Below are 26,227 nucleotides of genomic sequence, written 5' to 3'. Positions count from 1 at the left end.
AGAGACAGAAAAAGAAAGAAAGAGAAAGGAAGAAAGGAAGGAAGGAAGAAAGAGAACTTTATTTCTCACAATACTCAGACTAGAATGGAAAACAACAACAGTGAATTCTCCAACATGTCTGCCTTAAGTAAACATTACTGTGTGCCTGATTTATATCATGCTTTTTGTTTGTTCATTATCCTGGACTTCCTTTAATCCCTCTACTTGTCATTATCTGCAGGAACTAACAATTTGCAGAACCAGAAACCAAAGCAAAACTGAATCGTACAAATGACATCAAAAAGGGATAAGGCAGATATATTTAAGTGAGCCAGTTTTAAAGAAGCGGTGAGTACTTTGACACCAGTAAAATCTAAACTTTTTCTTTGGGCCTTCATTGTCAGAGCAACCAAGTGTCAAGCCCAGTCTGTCTTATGGGATAGCGTTTTTTTTTTTCTTGTTTGTTTTGTTTGGAAAATTAAAATAGCGAAATGGTGATGATCCTACATTCACTGTTAACTTTAGTTATTACTTATTTATCGACTACTCAATGCAAGATTTCCCAATTCAGCACATATGAATTGGTGTTATGACATAGCTACATAAACCTACATCAAAAAATAGCATTCATGTTCAATTTTGTTGCTGTATTTCACTTTTGTGTGCCGTTCCCACCTCCTGTTGCCTCCTCACGCCTGTCTTTAGGTACCAGTGGTGTCTCTAGGTTGCCTCTGACTGTTCAGATTTCCCAACCCCCATCTCCACCCCCCATATTTCCCCATACAGAATATTCCAGGCTCCAAAATTACCTCCTCTTCCTCTTCAATATTATTACAAACTCCCTTTTTTTTAAAATTATGACTAGTTCCATTAGGAAGGAGCAATATCCTTAAATTAATTGGTAATAAGATATCTGTGACCCGTGAAGCTCCTCCCTAATTCTCCTAGGGATGAATTTTCACTTTAACAGAAAATGATAAGATATACTATTTGCTTGGATAAGCAATCATTTGTTCCTTCATTAGCTCAACAAATAACTGATTGCCTAGTCTTACCTTCATGTATTAAGACAGGCAGAGGACTACAAGGTTAGGTCGTTCTTTTTGGGGAGTCAGTCCTGGACCTCAGGTAATGACCCAGGCAAAACCATTCATGTCAGGCTGATTTTGGTCCTACTATGTATACCCAGGAGTGCCTACCATGTAGGCAGCAGCAATTTCAGAACAAATGAGAGGAGGAAGAACAGTTGCAGAGATGAGAGGGGACGCAAGCTGGGGCACGGAGGTGCAGAGAAATAAAAAGAGAGGAGAATGTATAGCTGTATAGCCAGAAGAGTTGAATTAACCAGCGAGGTTTCTTCTGACCCTGAGATTCTGTGTAAATGAGAAAGAAGAAGGGAGGGAACAAAGTAAGGAATGAAAGGGGAATGAGGAGAGATCTAGGAATATACTAAAAGGTGCATTTTTTTTTGTTTTTTTTTTTTTTTTTAGTTAGGAGCCTCTAGGTTAATAAATACCTTATGAATTACTGTTTACCTCCTAGAGCAGAGGTGAGCCCTTTTCTATGGCTTCTAGGAATTTCAAAAATCAATTGGTGGGTGGCCTCCCTGGCATGCTGCTTTCATGACATCAGAGAATGTCTCCCACAATGAAGTTGAAGCTGTCAATGAATACTTTGGTGTTTTATTTTTAAGCATTTTGTTTTCTTAAGTCAGGGCCCTCAAAGAGGGTTGGTAAGAGATCAGAAACCTCTCAGAGCGACAGGGCTAAAGGTCCCTGCTTCTTTCTGTAGAGGTTGGAGTTGACTTAGACATCAGGCTATCAAGTAGAGACCAGGTCAGTCCAGCAGGACATTAAAATACAGAGAAGCTAAGAACAAAACCCAGTTCCTTATAAAACCAGTGTTTTCTAAACTAAAGAAGCAAATGGAGAAAAATTAAGGCCTGTGTAAAGATTATTTAAATCATTTCATTAAGCTTACTACATACCCTTTAAGTCAAAACAACCTCATCTTGTCCGAGTTGGTGTGTGGACATAGTTGTGCTGGGCACATCCTCTCCTGCACTGGCTGGGTGTGCTGTAGAAGAGGAGAGGTGTAAGGAACAGCTAGAACAGCTTTGTGGGCAATTGTGCCATCATGATTGGGTGCAATTTAAATTGATATTAAGATACCAAATGTTCTTTTGCTTTTCAGTCATCATATTATCAAATGTAATAATTGTTGCAGCTTATGAAACCCATGACTATCAAATTTGACTAAATTATAATGTACCTTTTAAGATAAATGATTTTGCTATACAAGAATGTTTTTATCTTAAAAGATAAAAAATGGGTCAGTAGTTTCCTGAAGCAGAAATATTCTGCATAATTTTTATTTTTTTCTCTCTTTATTATATAATATTTTTTATTCCAATAGCTTTTGGGCCAACAGCACCTCAAAAAGATAATACATCATGATCAAATTGGTTTCATCTCAGGGATGCAGGGATCATTTAACATGTATAAGTCAATAGATGTGATACTTCACATAAATAGAATTAAAAAGAAAGGCCACGTAATTTTTAGAAAATAAATTATCCCCTGAACTTGATCTAATTGCTTCATTTTGAAGCCTCACCGTGGACAAATGTAAACTATGTTCTGTGTTAGGTATGCTATACTTGGAAAAGTATTTGAGAAAGCATATCTTGAAATAGCATCTGTAATTTTTATTTTATTTTAAAAATCCCAGTGAAATGAAGTTTAGGATTGTGTATCTTTTTAAGAGTTATGCAAAATTTCTTTAAAAAAACTTTGTCTCTTGGGTATGATAATATTTGTAGGATGCTACTGGGAAAAAGCACAATGACACCAGGGTTTTGCTCTCTAAATATGGGTTACTTATGGTCTAAAGTCTTAAACAATTTAGAGGCAGCGTGTTTTGTAATGTGAACTCCTTTCCTGAATAACATAAACTACTGATCTAAATTGCTATTGTAATGTCACAAAAAGCTCCTTGGCTAGAGAGGATTGATTCTTTCACACAATACAAAGTACAACTTCTTTGCTGTGTCCATATACCCTGAAGATAGGTCTTAGAAACTTTGTAAGGAGGAGGAGAGTTTTTGTAGTTTTTGAGCACATTATCATGGGAAAATTACTTAACCCCTTTGAGGTACTGTTTTCTCACCTATAAATTTGGGCCAGTAATAATTTAACCCTCTCAGAGTTTTTGTGATAACTGACTGAGGCACTGAGCAGTGCAGTCACATCTTATCTCAAGCAAGGATTAGATGAATAGTCAGGTAGAAGATGAGAAATATGTGTGGGCAAAACTATTCTTGAAATGTGCCTAATTTTTTATAAAGAACAGCAAATGTGGTTCTCTGCCTACTTGTACCATCTCTTGGGATGTCCTCACAGTGCATGTCCCTCCAGTATGACACCCAACTGCTGATGGACACTGGAGGAAGACGCCATGTTGAATGAGCAATAGCGTATTGTGGGGCTCCACCTGTGTGTAGGATACCCAGCACCATGCCTCACACGACTCATATTAGTTTGCCTTCCTTTATTAATATTAGTTCACTTTCTCCTGTACCCTAAAGCAGGGGTCCCCAGCACCAAGGCCATGAACCAATACCAGTTTGTGGCCTCTTAGGAACAAGGCTACACAGCAGGAGGTGAGAGGCAGGCGAGTGAGCATTACCGCCTGAGCTCCACCTCCTCTCAGATCACCAAAGGCATTAGATTCTCATAGGGGCGAGAACCCTACTGTGGGGTGTGCTTGTGAGGGATCTAGGTTGCGCACTCCTTATGAGAATCTAATGCCTTGTGATCTGAGGTAGAACAGTTTCATCCCAAAACCACCCCCCCGCTGCCATCCGTGGAAAAATTGTCATCCACAAAACTGGTCCCCGGTGCCAAAAAGGTTGGGGACCACTGTCTTAGAGCCTTGATATTAGTCTCTCCTGAACCGTTGGGACCTGAATGTAGAATTCAGTACAGCTTTTAAGACCTTGATCACAGGAGACCAACTTGAAGTGGGTGATTCTGAAACCAGACATGTTGGAACTGGGTTCTTGTAGGATACACCTCATTTTCATTGGAGGCTGAGGAGGAGCCATACGAGCATTAGGCTCAGAGCATATATACATTTGCAAGATACAGAGGAGTATTCTCCAGACTCTACTAATGCAGTTAGTATATTTTAAGTAATGGTAAATGTCAGCAATGTCAAAAATAACATCATCTGAAAAGTCATGCATTGCTGTGCCGTAACTATTTTTACATGAGGTATTGATCATAGTAGAATACAAAACTCCCATTCTTGTGAAGTCAGAAGATGAACTGAAAATATAAATGAAGTTAGAGATGAATTAGTTATTTTACTAGGTTTTTTGTTGAATAGAGGGACTTGTGCTTCCTAATGAGTCATTTTAAAGTAGTTTTAGCAGTTGTTATATTCCTATTCTTGTCTGAGTTTGAATTCCATTGACTAGGTAACAATGCATTTCTCAGTTGCTGAGTTTTCAAATTTCTGTTGGTAAGATAGAGACATTAAAGATGGGAGTTTTGCTAGAGATTGTTTCATTGTTATTTCAGAGTAAATTCAATGTGACTGATATTACAGTGGACTGATTGATACACCCTGAGAGAGAAGAACTGTCTCTGTCAACAACAACAGCCTAATTTCATAAATTTTTACTGTTTTGTGCCAGAGACTTTCCTACATGGCAAGGATAAAATGCCTTTTGGGAATTTATTATACTTAAGACAAACATATGGACAGAGAGTTTCAAAACGTGTAATCAATTCGGTGTTAGAGGGAAACATAAGAGTTTGTGGGAGGATCAGAAAGGGCTTCTACACCAAAAGGAGAGACTCTACGAAGAGGTTATTTTTGGTTTGTTTTTTTTTTTTTCAATTAACCATTTTCAAGTAAACAATTCCATGGAATTTGGGAAGGGTTTTTGCAGAAGATAATATCTGAACCCAGTTTTGATAGGCTTTTGATTGAAAGAGGAGGAAACAGGTAAGTGGAGGGAGAGCCATGGGCATTCCATTAGTGATATCTGTCAGCTTGCATTCCTCTCCTGCCAGCTGCACCTTGGGTTGTCCCTTCTTAGCTTATGGAATCCACATGGTACATCTGCAGGAATAGGCCACCAGGGCTGGCCATTCAGACCAGAGGAATAGCAGACCACAGGGATGGCATGTGGACCCAGCCAGATTAAGGAGACCCAATCCTGAGACATTTGTTGAACTCCCAGAAGAAGTTTTGTTGTGTTTTATAAAACTGAGGTTGCTGTATGATGTAACACAAATCTGGAGATCCTGATAGTCATTTTGCCTCCAGTTAAAGATAACCTACTTAAAAATGAAGCCAATGCAGAGGGCAGCAGAATTAAGAGATGGAGAAAGGTCCTCATAATTTAAGCATCTAGTTCTACCCATACTTGAGCCCTTTATCCCTTGAACTTTCCATTAAGTGTGCCAGTACATCCCTGTTTTTACTTCAGCCGCGTTGAATTTGGTTTCTATTATGTGGAACCAGAATAGTTCTAAGAAAGGTTTCTGTGGAGGGTGGGGGAGGGGGATGTTAGTTGTTTTGCTTTTATAAAATTTTGTTATTTTTGACTTAAAAAGAAACTGTGGCAGTTTCCAAATAACTACGTCTTCTGAAATAGAAACTCCTTTTCTTTTGCTAATGTGTTCAAATAATCAGGAATTTAAGCTTAGTTTTAAAACTATTATCTTATTTTAGAGCAGAATTTTATATCACTAACACTCAAAAGAAGAGCCTTTGGCCAAATTCTAGTCAAAGAAAGACATCGTTTTTCTGTGAAAGGTTTATTGTGTTTGTATATACTCTCTAGCCACTCTCCTGGGGAGGACTTGGGTTTCTGGACAGGAATGCCCCCAGCAGTGGGGACATGAAACCTGCAAACCCAGTTAGGGCTTGCATCTGTCTTTCCTGATCGCACTGGGGGTCACAGCTCTTTCTCTTTTGGGGTTCACAGTGCTGTATCCCTAGTACCAGACAGCCCTACTTTCCAGAAGAGCCTCTCAAGGGGTCATGTCTTTTTTAGCCTCAGTATTGGGTTTGTAGGCAATCTGAAGATTCTAGGGTATATTTAGGCAGAACACGGTTTTATAATATCTGGTCACTGTTGTTAACTCAAACTACTCATTTCAAATAGTAAAGTTTCCTGAGCTGTTTGCTGACAAACTACTCAAAATGAAAGTATTTTAGACCTACAACAATAAAACAAACCAAAATTGCCCCTTTATATGTTTTATCTGGTGAGTATGTAGAACGTTCTTTCAGATCTTTCTCTTTGATGTCTTTATCAGCTACCTTTTTCCATCAAAGATAACTTTTATCTTCACATATCATTAATGAATGTTTCTAGAAGTTTGCTTCTCATACACATATCTTGTCATTTATCTGGAAGTACATATTAGGTTAGTGCATTCTTCCACAGGGCTCTCTGATGTTTGAAACTATTTTATTTCCATACTTTTATCTCTGGCATGTTTTTATTTAAGGAAACCAAAGCAGATACAGACTTAAGAATGTGAATGTGTCAAAAATTGTGATTGTTTGTGATTGTAGTTTATTATGTTGGAGAAACCTGTCTTCATGGAAACAAAATTCAGACTTTGCTCAAGAGCCGTATTCCCCAGTTGATCTGTGAACCTGGGGTGGAGCTGTCAGAGATCCTAACTGTGATCCAGTTCAGAGGCAAGAGGATGGGCCAGGCCTGACTCTCCTATGATTTTATGGTTGGCTGAGCCGGCTTAACAAACAATTAACTTACATGTATTTTTGAAACAATAATCCTCAATTGGCCCAGAGGGAGGTGTTGACAACTCAAATGGGAAGAAAAGCAGTTTAGTCCTGCCTGCATTATCCACGTCTGAGATACTTTGCAGAAGGCATTCAGTTCCAGAGAATCCAATCTGACAACAAACAGGACTTGGCAAGTCAATCTCAGGGATGTTGTGAGAAGGATAATTTAGATTAAACTGTACTGTTTTGACTATTTTCTGGTTCTATTTATTTTTGTTCAAGTCATTGGGATGCATGAGAATGGTAAATGAGAAGTATGGTGATAGGTGAGAGATCTTACATATTTTAATGATTGGTTTATTTAGAAATAATTTGTCATCAAAGTTCTGTTTTGACAGTCACAAATAATGAAAAAGCAGAAAATGGGGGTGTGAGGAGCACATCTCTGCTGTCAAAATCTGCAGAGCTCTGGAAGCTATGGATCCTTCAGATGTGGTGAGCAGGGCTCCGGCAGTGAGGTGGCAAAGGAGATTTATTTGATTGCAGTCTTTTGGTTTAAATGCCAACTCATCTGAGAGGCCTTCCTTAAATCTGCTGAAATCTGCCTCCTCCATAGCCAGTCTCTATCCATGTTTAACCTTCTTCATAGCACTTATCACACTTTGAAAATTTGTTTTAGCTTGTCTGTTTTGTCTCTTCCTACTAGAACACCTGTCTATGAGGGCAGGGACCTTATTCAGCACTGTGTTCCTAGCACTTAAATATTATCTGGCACAATATAGAGATTCAATTAACACTGAACATTTTATCTTTCAAGACTTGTTCGAGTGCTGATTCATTATTTTTTATGTTTGAAACATAAACAAATAGTTCTACTGCCTCCTGCCATTACAGAGAAAATGCCAACCTGCCAAAAGGGCACCCCCTCCGACATCCTCCCCTGTACCTATCAGAGGTCTCTGTAGCTCAGATAATGTGGCTCACTTTATTGAATAAAAGAAGAGAGAGGATAGTAGATGCCAACAACTAGACATATACTACTTGCTTGGAGGAGACATCTTCTGAAGCATCTCTCTGACATAGATAGCAATCTCTTTCCCCCTGGGGAACATGCGCACTGTTACACAGCTTGGACATTAAGTTTCCAAAATCAACAAGTCCCTGGAAGTTTCTTGCTATTTCTCAGTCCGTGACCTTTGGTTTTGCTTTAATGAATTGTGTGTTCCTGCTGCTTGGCAGTAAACAGGGAGAGAGGCAGGATCCTGGGAAGCTCTGCACTCCCCACCGACCCCTCACAGTGACTGGGGCCCACGGACCAGGCCTCTGATGGAGGCCATTCCCAGGAGCCCAGTCCATCCCTCCCCAACCTAACACTGCCTCCACCCCTGGGGCCTCTTTTGTATGTATGAGAGAGGAAACAGAAAGAAACTTCACAAAAAGATGATTTTTGTGAGGTAGTTTAATAGAAGAGTAGACAGCAAATGCCACCCTAGGGTCAGCTGGAAAGGCTAGTTGCATAAGAATTGCATTTTCTTTATCACTTTGAAGACGGTAGGATGGGAAAACTCAGTAGCTTCGTACACCTCAGGGTCCTTAAGAGAAGACTGTCAGTTTAGTGAAACATGCCTGGCCTGTTTTATTTAGAGGCACAGACATTGTTTTAATAATATCTGGAATTCCTTTGAGATAGCAGAGATACCATTGAAGGTTGTGCCCCCACCTCCCTTGGACGCAGCTGTGTGGTCAGGAGAGCATGTGCTGCCAGTGAGGCCAATTGGGGCTAAGAATTTCGAGGATAAAACAATAGATGGAGTTTAGGGATGTGTGTTGTTTATGTATAAATGGGAGCAGAAGAAAGGAATTTTTTGAAAGAAAATAAGTACTGACCTCTGTTCAATATGCTTTGTCAGGCTGGTTTCAGAGCAAAACCACTGTTCTCTCTTATCAACTTGTTCTTTCCTTTTAAAGATAAGCAGAAATATCACTCCCTCTTCAGCCTAAATGCTCTGCTTGTCTTGACCAGCAGATGCTTTCAATTACTGGCTTATTCCCAGAGCAGAGAGACGCACTAAACCTCTGCCAGGTAAGGTGACGCTTACTGGATGAAGCTTGACTTTTGTTCTCTTTGTAGTTGCATCATTTGGGAGATAGACGGTTCTATTGTGATTATGCTCCCAGCCCCTAAATTAATGAGCTAATTTGGGCACAAAACTTGATTTCTATAATTATTTTGGCAATAAGTGTACTATCCTATCAGGATAACACAACAGCACCCCACCTTAATTCAATTCTGTCAACTTTTATCAAGCATCAGCTGTGTGTCGGGCCACGTTTTGACCCTTGTGGAGGTGAGAGGAGATTCAGTGGGCTCTTCAAGGCAGTAGACAACAAGAGGCCTGCTTATATATGAGGTTACTAAGAAACAGTTGTGTTCCTGGGTTCTCATTTTATTATAATTCAAAATATCATTTAGTGAGTGCCTAACTTTGGTCAGGCACTTAACATGAATCATCTCCATTCCTTACAACAGTCTAGTTAAGGAGATAATATTAGCTTTAACTTACAGCCAAAGAAACTGGCACTCAGAGAGAATGAATAACTTTCCAAGTTTGTACAGCAAGAAAGTGATTCTGATTCATTGTGTACTTTTTTTTCCGGTAGACAGTAACTTAGGCTGGGCGTGATGGCTCAAGCCTGTAATTCCAACACTTTGGGAGGCCAACCAGGCGGATGGATCACTTGAGGTCAGGAGTTTGAGACTAACCTGGCCAACATTAGCCAGGTGTGGTGACTCATGCCTGTAATCCTTGAATTACATGCCTGTAATTCAAGGAGAATTGCTTGAACCCTGGAGGCGGAGGTTGCCGTGAGCCAAGATCGTGCCACTGCACTCCAGCCTAGGAGACAGACTACATATCAAAAAAAAAAAAAAAAAAAAAAAAAAAAAAAAAAAAAAAAAAGACAGTAATGTAGATGGGAATGTATTTTTAAATAAAGCCACCTCACTTGCCAGTTTTAAAAACTATCTACAAAAGAGATAAAGGAGAGAGACGATCTTCATAATCTTTGAAAGCTCAGTGATCTGGTATGGCTAGAGATTTGAAAACTGTTTAACAGGAAATCAATGTGTGACATGAAATGAGAACAATAAGATAGGATTTCTGAAAAGTCAGAAGCAAGAGTTTTTTTTTTTTTTGTCTTTGCATCATTATGGGTAACAGAAATAAAGAAAAAACTTACTGTTTTGTTCTAAAGGCATAAAACACAAGTAAAAAAATGAACATCACATCTTTAATAAAACAGTCCTATACTGTGGGAAGCAGGGGCAGGGAACCTTAAATACTCTAGTTCAGTGACTCATTTTTTACTACAAACCGTAATATGAAGAGCATTTTATATGACAAATCAGCACACACAAATTTATATATACCCACACAGTAACACTCATCTATATGTGAAACAAAATATTTCATGAAATATTACCTCTATTACATACAGTATACTCTGATATCTTCTGTTCTAGCTTACCAAAACAATTTATGTTTCTGATCCATTAACTAATAGCTCAAAACATGATGTTTGGAAAACAGGACCCCCAGTTTTTTCCCCTCCTCTCTTTATTCCTTCCTCTCTTTACCACTCAACCCCAGGAGAAACATCACTATAACAAACGGTAGAAGAAAGAACAACCTTCACCTTCCTTCACACCCTTCCCCCTTCCATGTCCCCATGTGTAACGTACATACTCCCCTCCTCTCAGTCCTCAAGCATACTTGTTCTTACAGACTGAAAGTTTGTCCCCTGCAAATTCATAAGTTGATATCTTCACCCCTAAGATGATGGTATTAGGTGGTAGGGCCTTTGGGAGGTGACTGGGTCATGTAGCTAGAGCCCTCATCAAGGAGACAAGTACCCATAAAAGAGGCCCTAGAGAGCTCCCTTCCACCATGTGAGAACTCAGCAAGGAGAACAGCCGTCTATGAACCAGGAAGCGAGCCCTCACTAGGAACTGAATCTTGGACTTCCCAGCCTCCAGAACGGTGAGAAGTTGATTTCTGTTGTTTATAAGCCACCCAGTGTACAGTATTAGAGCAGTCTGAATGAATGATGACACTTACGACTGGGCACGGTGGCTCACGCCTGTAATTCCATCACTTTGGGAGGCCGAGGCAGGCAGATTGCCTGAGCTCAATAGTTTGAAACCACCCTGGGCAACGTGGTGAAACCCCATCTCTATTAAAATACAAAAAATTAGGCAGGTGAGGTGGCAGATGCTTGTAATCCCAGCTATTTGGGAGGCTGAGGCCTGAGAATTGCTTGAGCCAGAGGTTGCCAGGGAGGCAGAGGTTGCAGTGAGCCAAGATCGTGACACTGCACTCCAGCCTGGGCGACAGAGTGAGACACTGTCTCGTTTAAACAAACAAACAAACAAAAAAAAAGGCAGGGCACAGTGGCTCACGCCTGTAATCCCAGCACTTTGGGAGGCTGAGGTGGGTGGATCACGAGGTCAGGAGATGGAGAACATCCTGGCTAACACGGTGAAACCCTGTCTCTACAGAAAATACAAAAAGTTAGCCAGGTGTGCTGGCACGTGCCTGTAGTTCAGCTACTCAGGAGGCTGAGGACTGAGAACAGCTTGAAGCCGAGAGGCAGAGGTTGCAGTGAGCCGAGATCACACCACTGCGCTTCTGCTAGAACAACAGAGCAAGACTCCATCTTAAAAAAAAAAAAAGAAAGAAAGAAAAGACACTTATGCGTTAAATTCCAGGGACCTCTGGCATCTCTACTGTTTGTTTTTGCAGTTGAGGGAAGTGTATCATTTGTTATTGATGTTCTGCAGATTGATTGCTAAGGGGATTTTCTGAAACCCCCCACAGTGAGTGAAGCTTTTCTAGTGCTCAGAAACCGTTCTCTTTTTTTGGGAGGGATTCTTTTTGCCATAACTTTTATAACTAGAAAAAGAAGAAAAATGTTCAGTTACTCAACAGTCTTATGATTCCATTAGAAACTTTATCTTTTTATTTTGGAGGGAGCTCAGAACTTGAAAACCTAAATGGAATGCAGGCCCAATAATGATTTGACATTATTATTTCAATTACAAACATGATGGTTGTATAATAGAAATGATTCTTTTGTAAGTAGCAGTACTGGAGTATTGTGTTAGGGAAATAACAAATTGTGTTTTGCAAGGACTGCCTATTTCAATTTATTTTCTTGTGAAAATGCAATATGATAAAACTTTCATGTTTTAATTTTTTTTAGAGACAGTGTCAACCTGGTCTGAACCTCTGAGGTTCAGTGTGTTTTTTGTGAGAATAATAATATAGTATGTGGTGCGCTGTTCAGTTTTATTTGAAATATTTTTATTTCTTATTTTTTAGAAGCAGCTCTCGTACTTTTGCCCAGGCTGGAGTACAGTGGTGCAGTCACAGCTCACTACAGCCTCAAATTCCTGGCCCCAAGTGATCCTCCCACCTTAGTCTTCTGAGTAGCTGGCACTACAGGCGCATGTCACCATACCTGGCTAGTTTTTCAATTGTTTTTGTAGAGATGAGGTCTCACTATCTTGCCCAGGCTGGCCTAAAACTCCTGGCCTCAACCAATCCTCCTGCCTTGGCCTCCCAAAATGCTAGGATTACAGGTGTGAGCCACAGCATCTGGTCCCTGAAATCATTTTTAGCAAAAAAAAAAAAAAAAAAACACAGAGAGAAAAAGTGTAAGATTGGAGAGGATGGAACTATGAGAGATTTTCATAAGCTTGTGATATTTGTAATGTATTAGAGAACGGAAATAAGACAACAGAATGATAAGCAGTAGATTTGATAAATGGTCTATAGGTATTAGACTTTATTTACTGTAGATATAAATTTACTACAAATACCTCTCATCAGCATGTTGATTGATTTAGAATTACCGACATCATCCTTGACATCACCCTGTCTTTATTCCCCATGAGATTCTCATGGCTATTGATTCCACCCTCAGAGGCATCTCAAAGCCACCTGCTTCTATTTCTCAAGTTAAAGTCACCACCTTTTTTGATGGGGGTCCTTCAGAAGACTGAATGCTTACCTTGTCCACTCCACTCCATTCTTGCCTCCTCTAATTAGTTTTTGCCACAGTTGACTGAATAAACAATTAAAAACGTAAACCTGACCATGATATTGCGCTACATACTGGGAAGTACATTTCTAACAAAGTTAACCCCACAAAGCTCTGCAGGACATAGCTCATAGCCATCTCACCAGTCTCACCACTTCTCACCACACTGGCATCTTTACCATTCCTTAAACTCACCAAGCCCTTTCCTCCTGAGAGCTTTCCAACGTACTTTTCTATGCCAAAGGTCATGAGCCCTCTTTCTTTTAAAAGGGTCATCTTGGGAGTCTTATCACGCTGCCAATACTTTTTTTTTTCTACTTGTCTGAAACTGCATTCAAGAGCCTATGTCAGAGACCTTTGAAAAATCTTTAATAGAAGCATATTTAGTAACACAAAGATTGCTTTAGGACATTGTGATTTTCAAAGCACTTGTACAAATCTCATATAAATATGTTTAATCCTCATAATACACGTTTGAACTCGATACTGAATAGTGTTAGGGAAAAAAACAAATTACATTTTTCTGAACCGAATCTGATACTTGGTTCGGAATAGCTGAGTAGATGCTAAGATGGTAGACTTAAACTCAAATATGTTTGTAATTGTATTAATTGTCAATAGATGTAATGTTTCGATTAAAGGACAAGACTGTAAGACTGGATAAGGTCCAACTTAAAGCTACATTCAAGAGATATATCTAAATTATGAGCATGTAAAAAGGTTGAAAGTCAAAAGATGTAAGAATGGATAAGATGTAAACACTAATGTTCTCTGCCCAGCAAAGGGTGATGGTAGCTACACTAACTCTAATAAGACTTTAAATCAAAAAACATTACTAGATACAAAGAGGATATTTTACAAGTGTGAAAGCTTTAATATACCTAGAAGTTAAAATAATCTCAAAGTTTTAGTTACTTAATAATATAAACTATTTAAATCAAGGATTGATAGAACTAAGAGGAGAAACAGGAAAATTCAGATACTAAGACATTGCGATGTATCTCTTTCAGGAATTGAGAGTGCACACAAAACATTAATAAGCATTTAGAAAGTTTAAATAATATGATTAACTTTATGAACACATAAAGATATTGAATACACAAGTGCAGAAAATCATTTTTTCTAGTATATATAGAACATATAAAAAACTTGTGAGCCAAAAAGCAAATCTAAAAATGTTTCAAAGGATTAAAAACTTATAATCAAGTTGATCATAATGTATTTAAGCTACAAGACAATAACAATAATCCTGAAAACAACAGCAAAATCTTGAATATTTCTGTATTTAAAAATTAGGAAACATAGTTCTGTATAAATAATGGGTTAAAGGCTAAATCACAATGGAAATTAGAAAATATTTTGACTTGAATGATATTGAAATGTCAACATATCAAAATATATAAAATACAGCTAATGCCATCTTTGAGGAAAATGTATAGCCTTAAGTGCATATGTTCGAAGGAAGACTAAAAATTAAACAACATTCATCTCAAAAACTTAGAAAAAGGGAAAATAAACTAAAGCAAAGTAGAAAGAAGGAAAGTAAAGAGGAGAACAGAAAATAATGAAAATTTAGAAACAGAAACAAGAAATAAATGTACAGCAGAAATCATCATCAAAGCCAAGAGCCACGTGTTGTGGTTCATGCCTGTAATCCCAGTGACTATGGAGGCCAAGGCAGGAAGATCACTTGAGGCCAGGAGTTCAAGACCACCCTGGGCAACATAGCGAGACCACCATCTCTTAAAAAATGAAAAAATTAGCTGGGCATCATGACATACACCTATAGTCCCAGCTGCTTGAGAGTCTGATGTGAGAGGATTGCTTGAGCCCAGCAGTTTGAGGCTGCGGTGAGCTGTGATCACACCACTATACTCCAGTGTAAATGAGAGTGAGACCCTGTCTCCAAAAAGGAAAAAAAAAAAAGGCAAACGTTTTCTTGAGAAGTCTATTAAAATTTTCAAGCTCAAACAAGGAAAAAGAGACTAAAACTATAGCCAGGTGGTAAGAATGAAAAAAGAGGACATCATTATAGTTCCCTAATAAGAGGATATTAACAACTTTATGTCAAATAAGTACAAAATCCTGATGAAAATATTAGCAAGTGATGTATTAAATAGTTAATACATGAGCAAATTGGAATTAAACCAGGGACACAGGATTGACTCAATGTAATTTTTTATACTAATTTTATAAAGAAGAAAAATCACATGATTACCTCATTATATGATGATGAAGTATTTATTAAAATTCAACATTAATTGATATAGTAATTTTTAGTATAAAACCAATGAAAGGAAGTTTCCTAATCTGAATATTATTTAATCCACCCCAAAGTCTACAATAGTTTATATATGTGCACCCCAAGTCTACAATCTAAAATGTGTCACATTAGGGTCATTCTAGCCTTATTCAGACCTGTGACATACTGTTCCACATTTAGTTTCTTATATTCTCTATGGTTTTTTAAAAATGATGAAATGAAAGAGAAATGAAGGAAACATTTTATGGGAGGATTAAATGTATCATGATGTTAAGTTAGGCATTACCTGAGAGAGTGGCTGTGTCAATGTGTACACACCTGGCAGGAGGGCCAGACTCAGAGGCAGCCTGATCAGATGGGTTGAACCCTGGGACAGGCTGAGCTAAGCTAGCGCTAAGAGCACTGTGACAGTCATAGGTCCAGAGAGGCTGGGCTCTGAGCCCAGGAAAGGCCAGTTCACTGAGAGGCAGGACTATTGTGTGGTTGGAGGACAGAGGCTAAGTACCCTGTAGGATGTCTTCTGCCTCCAGGTATGTTTGAGGAGTGTTCCTCCTGGGTAAAAGGCTGGGCAGGTGCAGGGGGTGCCCCAAACAACCCTGAGACTCCAGGGAAATGAGATAGCGCTTTTTCTACTCCTTAGTTCCAATCAGTAATAAGCTAGGTAATGTTCTCTGTCTGCGGTATATCGTGAGAAAATAGAGGAGACGTTGATTTTCAGCAGTTTCCTCCACCTGGTTCAGTACTTTTGGATAGTGTGTCCACATCACAGCATCTTTTATAATTTCACTTGAGAGCTTATTAATTTTCAGTGAAATATTTTGATACAGTTGTCTTACTTCACAGAAACAATGCAGAGAACTACACAGAAAATAAAGTAGCTATTATTGCAGTCATCATCATTACTTCTGCAAGTTTCCTATATTTCCCAAGCCACATCATCCTAGGGATAAAAACAAATCACAGTAACAGTTACAAAACAGCATTTCTTTGGCTCCAGCTGGCTCGCTCAGATTCCTCCCAAATAGCTCTGGAGTCTCCAGTGAGTGTCTCACATACATTCTGTGAATGAGGCCTCTTATTTACCACTAATTACCAGCAAGCTATTCCCCTTCTACCCTGGGAAGGTTTCCAGTTGCTGTGCCTTCACTTGTCATTGGTAGCTGGGAGTTGTGACTTCTACTGATACCCGTCCAAGGTGACAGAGCCCCATATCTAGTGGCACCTATGTGTAGCTCAGTGATGAGTATTATCTCCCATCAGTGGATGAGTGCCAATGTCTTGCCTTTCTAGTGCCCCACTGAGATTTCAGATAAACCATTCTTAATTTTTAGCTCTGTATTTACTGCAGTTTCTCTGCCCAGGACTCGTGAGTGCCCACTGAACCAGTCTCTCAATATTCAAAGACTTTACCTGTGTGTGGTTTTTTCACCATTACTTCGTTTTTCTGGCATCATTGTGTCTTGTCCTGGAAGCAAATTGTTTCCTTGCAACTGCATTTTTTTCCATTCCATCCGAGGAGGCTCCTTGGTTTTTTATGTAAATTGGTCCAAAGATAATCCACCTTACATCCTCCATATGTATCTGATACATTTGATAGAGACAGCTACAAATAGAGCATCCACTCAGATACAGGACAAATATACCACTAGGATTGCCCCAGCAAAGGGTGAACAGCTGGACACTTTTTACAGTTAGATCTTACAAATATTTCTTTCTGAGCATGTAAGGTTGTGAGTGACCAGAATGATAGAGCAGATGTTACGGAAGGTGGTGATATATTTTGAAGGAAGAAGGCTGTCATGCAGACACTTCTGTGCCTCCTTTATCATTCTGGTTTGGAATGTATATTTTTCTTGAAGAAGCATTTATAGAGTTGAGAAACCATGGAGGTTTTTTTTAATGAAACTCTGCTTCCTAAATAGTCCAAAAAGTAATTATCTTGTATCCTCTTATGGTTTGAAGCCTCTCAGCAAAATATGGGATTTTTGTATTACATGCAAGTAAATCAGCAATAAATTTCTCCAAAGCAAATATTGTAAACTTTTCTATGAAAAAGGACTAAAATTCTAAAATGCAAGGCTAGTTACCTGCTTCATTAAAAAACATGAATGCAAACAAATTTTGTGAAAAAATTATGGAAAGCAATTGGCTAGAGAGTGATTATAGAGGTTAATCTCTGTACTAATTGACTTGTTTGGGACATACCATCAAACCGGATTCACCAATCATTTCTAGTTTAAGTAAATGATGCAGCATTATAGCAATTAAAACATGATTCATTTTTCCACAGTGTTTTTACATTAACTTAAAAATAATCATTTGGGTTTAATCCAAATTAACAAAAAAAAAAATACAGCATCTAAATAGAGTTTTTACCTTCCAAGTAATTTTTCCTGCCGCTGAATTTGTAGAACGGTGCAAGAGAGAACCTCATTTCTGAACTGCACAGCTTAAAGGATATTCTCCTAAGGCATATACTTCCCTTATAACCCCTATTTATATGCTACAGGCCATTATTCTAGTGAATGTGACACTGCAGTCATTCTTACAGTTACAAATTATAATGTGTATGTGCAAATTATAACTTTCCTGCACAGAACAAGGAGCGGAACTGTATCAGGTGATATAAGAAGGATAAGTAAAAGTCACTTGATACAATAAGGAAAATAAATGATGAATAATATTTTAGCAGGGAATTTTCTTTTCCTGGAAAGATGCTTAGTTCTTCTAAATTAAGAGTTTCTACTTGACAAATCCCAAAAATACCATGGGGAGCAAGTAGCCTGATGATAGGTGCTGACCATAGCTGCTTATGGGCTGAAACTTTTAACTTCTGAATCTTGAACATGGTGAAGATTTCTGAGGTCCTTTCTGAGGTCCACGGGAAGTCATTCACTAGCTTGCTATTTTCTCTTTTTGCGAGAGTAACTCTTTGCTACAAAGTGCCTGAGGTACTACAGTGCATGGAGTTACGACGGAGGGAGAGGTAGTGGCAGGCAGGGTATAAGAAGACCCAAGAGGGCCAAACATTGCTTCTTGGGATGCTAGAGCAAATGAAAAGATGGATCTTGCTACATAGTCAAATAGGTCTTCTTGTATGTTTTTGCTCGGCTAGGTGTTTCTGTGAGCTCTTTAGTGATACGTTCTAAGTCTTTATTGTTTCTTGTGTTTTCAGAATACAAGAAAATGTGTTTGTATTTCTAAACACAGTGTCAGGCACCTAGTAGTTATTAAGTCTTTCATGATAATGATGATGATGATGATAGCAGCAGCAGCTAACCTTTAGTCACTAAGCACTTTATATGTACTCCATAGTGTAATCTCTGACAATTGTGTGGAGGAGTTATTTTCTCTATTCATAGATCAGGTGTGGAGTGTTTAAGCTTCTTGCTCAAGGTCACACAACTAGCGGATGTTAGAGCCAGGCTCAGATCTCCGATAATGAAAACTGTCCACGAATGCAAATAGTTCAATGAACTATCAAGTAATGTAGCAATGTTTTCATTTAAATCCATGGATCCAGAAGCATGCATTTTACATTAGGCTGGGCAGGATTTCTTAACCTGTTGTCATTTTGGGCTAAATAATACTTCGTTTGGGGGTCTGTCCTAAGCATTGTGGGGATGTTTAGCAGCATCCCTAACTTCTGCTTACTAGGTGCTAGTGACTACACCCCCCACCCCATTGTGATAACCAAAAATGTCTCCAGAAATTGCCACATGTCTCCTAGAGAGCAAAATTGTTGCCAGTTAACAAATACTGGACTGAAGAGACCACCTTAAGGCATCTGCGCTTTAGGAGCACGCATTCCTACTGTGGTCATCTTGGAATATTGTAATTTGCAAAGAGACTAAAAGCATCATTTTCCACAATCCTTAGAAGACCTAGCCTAGATACATCTACATCTTCAGTCTGTGATAGCATTATTATTTACCCTCTAGAAGTTAGGGGATGGGGTAGCAGACAGTGTTTTTCCTCTTATCATAGGAGTGAGAGAAGGTAAAATATTATCCCTGGAAATTGATCAGGCTCTGTACCTGGTGTGGAAATCACTGATATATTCTGGGAGAGGAAAGGGGTAGACATCAGGGCTGTGGACAAGGAGTGTGGTGGCTGGAAATTTTAACTTAGTGATTGCCAGCAACACTGAGCCTATTCTTTAGAACACAAGCCTGTAGCCCAGATGCAGTTATCCTAGGCCCAGAGGAACCTGGGTAAGGACCCAGGTGGGTTGCTACTTACTCCACTATGTTTTCTTGAGAAATTATTTCTTGAGGATCCAAAGTATGTTTGTGGTTGGACTCAAACAATGGAAAGAGTACGTTGGGTTAAGGAGGTTGTGGCTTGGTTTATAACAGTAAAAGCCAGTGCAAATTTTTGGAGGGCAAATTCAACTTTTGCACTTGAAAATCACTAATAAAGATTCCCACACTCATTTTACACTAAATTATCGAATAAACAGCATCAGTGTTCACAGTTTGAGAACCTTACATGGCTGTACTGTCATTTAGTTCTATTCTCTTTAGCATTCTGGCATGGATATCCTGGCCTGCTAAAAAATGGGTGCTCAAATGCCTCCATAACAATGAAAATTCCTCAGTACTTCAGAATACATTTTAGGGAATATAGTCTGCTTCAGAGTTACTTAGGTAGGTCTCCCAGAGACCATTCGAGTTTAATGAGGCTAACTCTGTATATATTTAATTTGTTAAGAAGTAATATAATGCATGAGAGAATGGCATTTTATAGAATTTTGTATGCTTTCAAACTCTGGGCAGACTTTTTTTAATTTCTAAATTAATTTTAAAATTAATTAGTGTAGGTAATCTGGTTTAACAAGTCTAGAGTTGGAAAACATATAAACTGGACCATGTCATTAAGCGCCATGTGCATCACCAGTGATGGACTCAGAGGTAGTGAGGACGGGAAGGTAGTTGGGAGACAAAACTCATGTACCCAGGACTCAACCTAATTGAATGCCAATCGGAAATGGAAAAAATGTGTCAGAGACTTCATGAGAGCTGAAGGAAAATACTCGATTTACTGAAATAAATTTGTATTCCAACTTCTTTCAATGTATCTCTGTGGAAAGCCTAGAAAAATGACACAAAATATTGAGAAAGGAGAAAAACCCTCAGCAGGAGAATGAATGTAGCCACCCGTAGCTGAGGGCAGCTTTATCTAGTCCTAGATCCTCTTCTTCAATCAGCCCTCCTCCTGGGGGAAGATGTGATGACCATGAGCCGTGGCTCCAAAATCAGGTCCTTACTCACTGGGTGCACAGTTTTCACTAGGCCTTTTAGGATTTACCTAGTAGTCCTTGTTCTCAAGAAATGTATGTATATTCTGGGACTAAATTAATTAAGGCATGTCCATAATCACTGTGATTTCTATAAAAGTGCTGTTACAAACTGCACTTCTCAAACTTTTTCTCAATACTTCTTAATATCGTAAAAATTATTTGGGGCTTCAAAAGCTTTTGTTCATGTGGTTATATCCCTCAATACTGTATTAGAAATTAAAATAGAAAATCTTAATATATGTATATTTATTTGTATATGTATTTACACATTTAAAAATAAAGCACATTGTTTAACACAAGATACTCTTTAAAAATGTATTTTTGAAAACCAAACATGTTAACAAGAAGATTAGTATCCTTTTACATTTTTGCAGATCTTTTTAATGTCTTACTCTGCCTTGATGGAAGACATTTGGATCCTCGTAACTGTGTTACTATTCAGCCTGTTATGATGCTTCAGTTAAGGAAAATGGAGAAAATCCAGCCTCACAAATATAAGTAGTTGTAAATAGAGGAGTATTTTAATAATCTTTTAGATAACTTTGGATATTGTTCTTTGATACTACACCAACAATCAGAACCTGCCTCGTTTCTTTTGAATCATACAACAGTTTTACCAACCATTGCTTTTGCCCCATCAGTGCAAGTGTCAACACAGTAAAAAAGGCAAAAAAAATTGTAGTATATGAAAATAGACATAGCCTCCCAGATCGCAAGAAAGGATCTATCAGAGACACCTAGGGTTCTGTGGACCGTACTTTGAGAACCACTGTCATAGAAGAACATTTTAACATGTGAAAAAAGCCCACAATGTATTGTTAAGTGACAAAGGGACAGAATTGTTATTAACATTATAGTTTTAAGAGTTACAGATTTTAAATTAAAAATCTGAATAATAAAGAGAAAAACTGGAAAAGTATATATCAAAATGTTAAACTGGATAGAAAATACTACCATTTCATTTACTTCTTTTTCTTTATTTTAGCAGAGCTATTTATTCAGTCTTTAACATGTTAAAAATTAAAACTTTTTAAATTAAAAATTTAAGGAAAATATTAAAACCTCCTACAGTACTGTTACCCTAATAATACTATTTTTACTTCTTGTAAAAAAAAAAAGTATTATTTACTTCTTGTAAAAAAAAGTATTATTTTATTTTAGTTTTTTTGTATATTTTGCATAATGTTTTTTATAGAGTAGGACAATTTGTTTTCCCACTTATTATTTTATAAGGACTTCCCCAGATTGTTTATGGCCAAAAAGCTTTCATTCTAATTATATATAAATTACTAGCACTCTTATTACTGATACAGATTTTGGTTATATTGAGATTAACTGGCTAATCTAAATGGTACCCAATGATATAAGTTAATGTAATTTTTTTTCTTAAAGGAATGTAGCAGTAATTTTTCATTCACCGAGTTTAAATAAATGTAATCACATTAATACTCTCACAATTTTAGATCCTTAATTATGCTAATTTGATTTTAATGATTTAGCAAATTCCTGTTCTTAAAGATTTAAAAGTAGCCAGAGGTACTTTCAGTTTAGACACAGTTTTGTTTTATACGATTGTTGCTATAACTATATTGTTGCTATAATTTTTTAACTTTTGATCATTCTCAACCTGGTTTATTCTACACACAGCATGGGACTAGTGGGTAAAGGTAACTATTTTCAAATCCTGGGGTTGCATAATATCTGCACATGAGATAGTTCTGCTTGTTGGCATTCTGCTACAACCATTTTCTAAGCCATATAATTTTCATTTCTTAGTACCATTTGCATGATAAGCTAGCTCTATGCGAAGAAATTTAACACAGGTAGACTCTGCAGATCACCCCCAGGTGGGTTCCTATCAGAGCTGATAAGTAGGAAATAATTGGGTGGAAGCACCTTTCCTTTGTACAGCTCTGATTCTTTTGGAAAAATTCTACTCTTGTCTATCAGGAAATAAATCCTGTAAGTACATTGTCTACTCTGATCATATACTTCAGTTCTTAACAATATCAATGTCAAGCTTGTTGTCTCCATTGAATCAGACCGTTTATGAAAGTTGATAGGTATTGTTTGAAATACTATAAACATTGGATGCTTTGTTTAGTTACTTCCCTTCCTCTCCAAGGTAACCTTCACTCACATGCCACATAAAATATTAGATGAATATTGAAACAGCACGTGGACACAGGAGAGTCATCTGACTTTAGTCACTGATTCAGAAGAATCCTGAGTCAGAGGCATTCTTGGCATTTAAATTCAGACTACCCTGGATTGGACAGGTTAGTATGACAGCTGCATTCATAGTTTGTTGTTTTAATAGCTGTGCAAATAATTTTTAGTTATTGGATTTTTATATTGATGGGGGCCTAGAGACAGTTGGCCTAGGAGTAAACTTGGCACTTCTGCTTCTAATAGTGTCATTTAGGAAAGTTACTTAGCCTCTGTCAATGTCTTCATCGGTAAAATGGGAATACAGTAGTCCCCCTTAACCAAGGGTGTGTGTTCAAAGACTCCCAGTGGATGCCTAAAACCACGGACAGTACCAAACCCAATTGCTGTCAATTGGAACTCATTTCTGTACATGTCTTCCACCCATAAATTTACTGCCTTTTCTATCTTAAGTAAGCACTTATCACACGCTGAGGCCATAACTTTTGCAGTTTGAAGAGATGTGACAGCAAAACTAGCATGAATTTCATTTTCCTTCTTTATAATTTCATAGATAGATTCTTAGCATAGAGCTTAGCAACCTCAGCATATGATTTTTTCTTTCCATATTAAGAACTTTCACTTTTTCACTTAAAGGAAGCACTGTCAAGTTTCTCTTTGGCATCTCCAAATTGCCAGCATCACTACTTTGTGCTTTGGGCCCATTAGTAAGTCAGATAAGGGTTACTTTAACAGCAGCACTGAGATACAAAGACAGTTGATTTAGCAACTGAGAGGGCTACTAAGTGACTAACTGGGAATGAGTGCCTACAGCAAGAATCCTCTGGACAAAAGGAGGATTCATGTCTTGGGTGGAACGGTGCAAGATTTCATCATGCTACGGAACAGCACACAATAATACTTTCAGACTGTGGTTGACTGTGGGTAACTAAAGTACAAAACAGTGAAACTAAGGATGGAGGGACTACTGTAACACAGTTTCTATGAGGATTAAATGACCTAATACATGACCTAATAAAATATTTAAAACAAGCAGAAATGTTTAACATATATTAGCTTCTGTTATCAATATTGTTATTATTCAGAAATTGAAGCACTCCTCTCAAAATACAAAACAATTATCAAATAAATAAGATAATTTCTCTAAATCAAAGATAGATTTATGTCTTCAGATTAAGTGGGTCAATCACTTTCCCAGCATGATGAAAGAAAAATAACCTATATATTTAAAAATCTACCTAAGAAAGAAAGAGGATTCTGTTAGTGGACTTCTTTTTGGCCACCCTGGATTCTGTAATACAGTGAAGCACAAGACTTTAAAATTCTCATGGAAACACTTTTTGAACCTAGAATTCTCAAACATAACGGCAAAATACTTTTAGAGGTACAAAACCTTCTATAAAATAATAACTTACAGCACTACTGCAGCAAAATGAAAAATAAATATTCAAAGGCAAGATAAGAGATACAATTTTTTAAATGGACAATAAAATAAACTCATAATAATTTTGAAATTTTATATTAAAATAATTTTTATCCAATAGATCAATGACATTCAGTGTTAATAAATATAGGCAATAGGTATTCTCATCTATATGCTTTTGGTGAGATTATAATAATGTAGTGAAGCCTTTTGGAAGATAGTTGGGCAGTATACATTACTATTTAAAATGTGCATTCCATTTGATCCACCAATTCTGGTTCTTGGTTTCTATGGTAAGACAACAGTCCTATGTATACAAAGGGTATATACTGGGGGCACGTTGTACATAGGGTAGGACTGGAGGAATAAGGCAAAGAAACATATTCTCTGTTGGCTTCTGTACCATTTATATTACTTAAGTAATTATTTTAAGTGTCCAAGAATTTGAAAGTAAGGTGTGTCTAGAAATCTGTCATAGGTTTCATCAACAAAATTAAGCTTGGTCTACTTTTAAAGGAAACACACTCATATGATCAACAGAGAAAAGACTGAATTGAGTTTTTTTACATACAAGTGAATGAAAACATTCAGTTTTGAACTGAAATCAAGCTTAGAAAATTTTAACCCCGAAGGAAACTCTCTTGGAAAATTATGACAGAATGAAAATTGGATTATAATGGAAGTCTATCTACTCTATAATTTTATGGTTTTCCAAACAGTATATATCTCACTTTGTATTGTGTTTACTTAATTAGATGTTTGCAATATGGAAAACAATATTTAGAAGAAAGCAGAAACATAGTCTTGATGAGACTGAAACAGCAGACACAGAAAAGATAAATTCAGGTGTCTTTATGTTTTAATCATAGAAATAATAATTCTGGTATAGACATTGCACTGGCTCACTTTTATTCCTTTCCATCAGTCAGATTCTTGTTCACACACATTATATCAGATTTCTCTTCTTGTAAGATGCATTAGGCTAAATTCAATGACAGAAAGAATGTTTCAATGATGAAACCAAAAAGCGTATTATTTTTAGATTTCTTCTTAGCTGGATTGAAATGAGCTATGTAATGAACTCTATAAACTGTATACAAAGATTTAGAAATGTAGGCTTCAAAATCAATATATTTTGTTAAAAATCAAGTTCTCCTATCCTTAAGTAGCATATACTAGTATTTTTAGAGGAGAGAAAGCCTGTAACTTGGGTTGGGGGAGTTATGGGGAGAAATATGCAGTTAAGTGTAACATTGTTTAGTGGTCATCAAGTGACCACAGCTGACTCTGTAGTTGTTGTGACACTGTGAATGTGAAGCACACAGTATGAGGTTTGGCCCAGAACATCCACCAAATTCTAGCTAATGTTTTAAAAATTATTAATTTATTATTAAGTGTCTGATATTTGTGAGGGACTGTGCTGGACACCCTTATGCACGGATCTTTGGGAGGAGGGAGCTGAGGTTGAGGGAGGTTATGTCTTGCCATGTGTCTTAGTTCATTAGTGTTGCTATAACAAAATACCTGAAACTGGGTGATTTATGAAGAACATAAATTCATTTCTCACAGTTCTGGAGGTTGAGAATTTCAAGATCAAGGCTCGGCAAGTTTGGTGTCTGTAGGGCTGCACTCTGCTTCCAATATAGTACATCGTTTCTGCATCCTCCAGAGGGGAGGAACGCTGTGTCTTCACATGGCAGAAGGGCAAGAGGGCCGAATGCTGTGTAATGCCTGTTTCACATGGGCCTTAATCCCATTCATGAGGAAAAAGCCCGAATGACCATGTTACCTCTTAATCCTATCACACTGGCCATTAAATTTCATCACCTGAATTTTGGAGGGGGCACATTCAAACCACTGCATCATGCCATTTACTTCAAAATAAATAATGATTCCAAGTTAAGAAAAAAGTAGGCTAGAGTATAACGATAGCTTTCCACTTTAGGACCTTGAGCTGGTACCCCTGAACTGTGGTATCTTTCAGTTAGTGTGAGTGGGAAGGTAGAGAGAAATTACATAGTAGTATGCATTCATTTTAGAATATAAAAGAACATTTAACCATTTAACTCCAAAATGTTCTGCTAAACACTGCTTTTCTGTATGTTTTTTCCTGGCCTTCTAGTTCAAAGAACATTAAAATTTTATTTTATTTTTTTCAGTATTTTAGAAAGCTATGCCTTTTTTTTATTACAGCATGAAAAGCTCATTTAGAAAC

The 26,227-nt window shown here is 37.6% G+C and overlaps 1 protein-coding gene across 1 annotated transcript in view; it reads left to right on the top strand.

Moving 5' to 3' along the window:
* The window catches only part of ENOX1 (ecto-NOX disulfide-thiol exchanger 1), a 578,892-nt gene that overhangs the window by 233,227 nt on the left and 319,438 nt on the right, over positions 1–26,227 (top strand). The window contains exon 4 of the mRNA XM_050766189.1: positions 221–327. The gene's annotated coding sequence lies outside the window, so the exon portion shown is untranslated. The remainder of the gene's footprint in view (positions 1–220; positions 328–26,227) is intronic.

This window comes from Macaca thibetana, chromosome 17 (genome assembly GCF_024542745.1).
Source record: "Macaca thibetana thibetana isolate TM-01 chromosome 17, ASM2454274v1, whole genome shotgun sequence".
Classification (NCBI taxonomy): Eukaryota; Metazoa; Chordata; class Mammalia; order Primates; family Cercopithecidae; genus Macaca; species Macaca thibetana.
Note: the sequence above shows the minus strand (reverse complement) of the source record. Positions and strands in the feature narration are given on the sequence as shown.